This window comes from Cucumis sativus, chromosome 1 (assembly GCF_000004075.3).
Source record: "Cucumis sativus cultivar 9930 chromosome 1, Cucumber_9930_V3, whole genome shotgun sequence".
Classification (NCBI taxonomy): Eukaryota; Viridiplantae; Streptophyta; class Magnoliopsida; order Cucurbitales; family Cucurbitaceae; genus Cucumis; species Cucumis sativus.
Window position 1 is genome coordinate 14,287,045 of NC_026655.2, and position 4,296 is coordinate 14,291,340.

At 33.9% G+C, this 4,296-nt stretch overlaps 1 long non-coding RNA gene across 1 annotated transcript; it reads right to left on the reverse strand.

Annotated features, from left to right (window-relative positions):
• Positions 1–708: 708 nt before the first annotated feature.
• On the reverse strand, positions 709–1,986 carry LOC116404680. Its single transcript, XR_004217683.1, has 3 exons — positions 1,898–1,986; positions 1,723–1,777; positions 709–1,038 (listed from the first exon to the last, which is right to left on the reverse strand). It is a non-coding gene; the product is annotated as an uncharacterized LOC116404680 (long non-coding RNA).
• Between the last annotated feature and the right edge of the window lie 2,310 nt (positions 1,987–4,296).

Genomic DNA, 4,296 nt, shown 5'->3' on the forward strand with positions numbered 1-4,296 from the left:
TTTAGGATTTATGGTTTACGGCTTTAGGTGTTTAGGGGTTTAAGGTTTAGTGTTTTAGGGTGCATGGATCAGTTTGGGGTTCGTGATTTCGGGTTTCTGAGTAGAGCGTTTGGGGTTTAAGGTTTTAGGTTTCGAGGTTTTGGGGTTTCTGGGATTTTGGGTTTGGGGGTTGGGTTAGGGGTTTTTAGGTTTCGAGGTTTAGACTTTTCGAGGTTTCGAGGTTTATGGTTTTGGGGTTTCAAGTTTCGTGTTCAAGGTTCGAGGTACGGGGTTCGGGGTTAAGGGTACTTTAAGGTTTAGTGTTTAAGATTTTAGGATTTATGATTTACGGCTTTAGGTTTTTAGGGGTTTAAGGTTTAGTGTTTTAGGTTTCAAGGTTTAGGGTGCTTGGATCGGTTTGGGGTTCGTGATTTCGGGTTTCTGGGTAGAGCGTTTGGGGTTTCAAGTTTTAGGTTTCGGGCTTTTGGGGATTTTGGGTTTTTGGGTTTGGGGGTTGGGTTAGGGGTTTTAGGTTTCGAGGTTTAGACTTTTCGAGGTTTCGAGGTTTGTGGTTTTGGGGTTTCAGGTTTGTGGTTTTGGGGTTCGAGGTTCAGGGTTAGGGGTTCGAGGACTACAGAGGATTGAGGCTAACCACCAATCAGGATGAAAAATGAAAACAAATTATATTATAAACATTGTTAAATCTAATCCATGATAAAATAATAAAAGTTTGAAAAAGTAGCACCACTCAACAAATAAAAACAACAAAATTTTGTGGAAAATTATCTGTATGGCCAAGACAATAGTCCAAAAGTTCTTCAATTGTAAAAGGAAAGAGGATAAAGAAGATAATAAACATTAAACTGGAGAGTATCATTTCCTAAACCATTCAACGTGTAGCTATTAGAGTGACACACCGGTAAGAGTATAAATAAAATTGAAAACTAAGAGTGCTCAGTTTTACCTTGACCGTGCAAATGGTCTATCTTTCTCGAGTTCTAACTCCATAAGTTCAGCTTCTACTTCTCGATTTTTAGCTAAGCCCATGCCCCATTCCAACTTTATCTCATGTGACCGAAGACCAACATCACAAGCAGCCACAGTGAGATTTGATAAAAGCATTGATAAGAACTATAACTCCTAAGAAGTACATAGTTTAAAGTGGAATTTTAATTTAAATCATAGCTCTTTAATACCACCCTAACTAGACTTCAATACTATACTTGAATTCAACCAACCACTAATAAATATAGAACAAGAAATTGGAACAAGTCTGGATTATTAATATCACAAAGCCTAAATATTAGAATTATCAATATGAAAAAAGATGAAACAAGTCTAAACTCAAGATAGATAGGTTTTAGAAGCTTTAAGTTGGTAGCTTTTCAACATAGTCAACAAAACATGGAGCATACCTAAAGAAAGAGAAAGTCTCATGCTATTAAATTAATTGAAACCAACAGCAACAACAGAAAACCAACTTGATTAAACAAGTTCTTAATAATCTTTTCATTGAGCCAAACAAGCTAAATCACACCACATCTGAACTAGTCAAAAGCAAACAACCCAAATGCTGAATTTCATTTTGATTCGTCCCAACATGTATATAGATCTAAACATGAAACTAAAACTTCCAAATTTTGCATAAGCTTAAAAAATACATGAATTTAAGATAATTAGAAAAGGGGTACCCAAAAGATAGCTTCTTTTTTTAATATTATTATTATTGAAAAAGTTAACTACCTGCAGGAGGAACCTCAAAAAGTTATGCACCAAGATCACCTCTGGTAACCATTGCCTAAAATGAAAATAAATAATGTTCTTCAATTAGCAACAAAGCTCGAGACTACCAACAAAATTGAAAACCTTTGAATGAAATTCAACATTAACGAAGCTGTAAAAAAATTCAAACAATTACCCCATCAGAAGCTGTAATAATTGAATGCAAATTTGGTATGGAGTATACACTTTCTATATTTACAATCACATTAATATCAGCATCACAGCCTGTAGAGTCAGATAAGTTAATAAGTTTGTAGTAGAACAGACTAGCAAAAATGCAACATCCAAATTGTCTTTATAAGCACAACATAAAGATCTGATGCTATTTACTCTTGAGATATTTCAACTCATGAACTACTTTGTTGTCACTCCAAATTTAATATCATCAAAATCCTTCTCAGCAAGAAGCAGACAACAAATTCATTGAGTCACAAACAAAAAAATAAATTTACTTATAGAAAAATTCCGAAAAGAAGAAACTTCACGAAAAGGTGAAATCTATAGGATATGCTTATTCAATCCAACCAATAATTGAAGGAAGTGTAGCACTTTTTCCTCGAACATTTAAATGTCTCATGGACTTGAGCTCTCCTCCATCAATAACTTCACATAAGACAGAATCTTCTGTCTTAGACTTCACCATCAACGACATCATTTCACCTCTAATGGATTTAAATAGCCAATGTTTGTGCAAGCCACGAGATAATTAGAAAAAAAGAAAGCACATGCAATGTAACATACATAAAAAAATAATAATAAACATTATACATCATCTAAGATAGCAACAAGGAAATATTAAAGAACTTGGGCATCACAGAGGTATGGGTGTGGGTGTGGGAGGAAGATCAAACCATTTGCTATAGTCAATCCATCTAGTGAAAAAAGTCAATATGTCGTTTCCCTTGGCTAAAACCATTTGCTATAATCTGGCTCATTTAGAACTTATTTGAAAGTTCATATCCTTATTAGGTACAAATATGTGAGGAAAGAATCAAGAAACTTACACTTCCTAGTAAATATATTTGATAAAGAACTTGAGAAAAGACTACTCTCATACTGAGAATTCATCATATTGACTTCATTGCTTCGAGAAAAATAATTGGATGTTTTTTCAACTCCAACATGTCTATTCAGGATAAGACTTGCATTCTAGTCTCTCACAAGAAATGAATCATGATTTTCCAAGGAGTTCTCTGGCAGGCACTCACATATTGAAAACTTTTCCACAGATGATGATGAACATGATATATTACTGGTTGTTCATAAACATTGAAGAAACACATCTTTCAGTTACACGAAAGTCCTCACCACTACAACACAATAGATAGGGTGAATGAGATAGTTTTGGAAATATAAATTCCACCTCCAATCCAATACTTTAATTTGCTTAAGAAAAACACCCTTTTGTTAGAAATTCCCATCAAAATGCACAGAGGAAGTCCATAAAATATATAAAGCAAAGTACAACCAACTATATAGGTTTGAGAAAAATTGAAACCGGCTAAACTATGCAAAATTGATGACTTTCTTTATATTTTTATTCTTTGGGTATGTGTGCACATGTATGTGTGGTGGCAACCCAGAGGGAATAGAGTACTATACACTTTAAGTCAAGTAATGTTGTTTCAGCAAGAACCAATGTGGGTAGGCATAATCATCAAAGAAATGAACAAACTAAAAGTCTTTAAATAGTAGTGGGTCAAAGCACAATGACCATCTATCTAGGAGGTCAATAAATCCTCCAAGATTCCTCATGCCAAACATAATAGGGTCAGAATTGTTATTTTGTGAGATTAGCGATGTTGTAAAAGTTGAGCCAAACGGTCATAGCTATCAAACAAACAAAGCGTCATTACGGCATACAAAACAACATAAAAAAAATTAATTCTTATAAAAAAAAATATATAAGTTATTTGATCCCTAAATCGTTAGCAATTAAGATGCAGCAAATAAGGTAGCTAAGATGCAGAAAATAAGAAAACACCCCAAATCACTACAGCGCATAAGAAATCTATCACATAAGCACAAAGATAAATACTGAGAGTATTAGTTGAAACTTAGCAAACACAAACAGGGCAAACTATTATTTAACGTGCTAGTTTAAATATATATCTAAACTAAACTACACAAGTATTTCAAACTGGCAAAACTAAAATTAGGTTTGTAGAAACAACGTGTCCTCATCCTTTCTCCTAAGGAATGCTATTCATTATGATTTTATCTTTTGAGTTTTAAAAATATGCTATTTATTATTCATATCTTTTCTCGTGCTATCTAGAAGCTAACCAAACAACATAGAGAAAGTACATTTGTATCACTAATCAATATTTGAAATGATGACACAGATTAAATAATACAGAATTCAGAAAGTAGAACTTGCCTGCTAGTTGACTTCAGCTGCTCCCTGAGTTCCTTGAACTTGAGGTTTCTCATGTTCTCAACAGTGAAAACAAAAACTGAGTTGTAATTTTCCACACCCTGCCTGATCGATTCCACCATTGATTTCTTGTGGTCCCTTCCTTTTCTTCTTTGTTT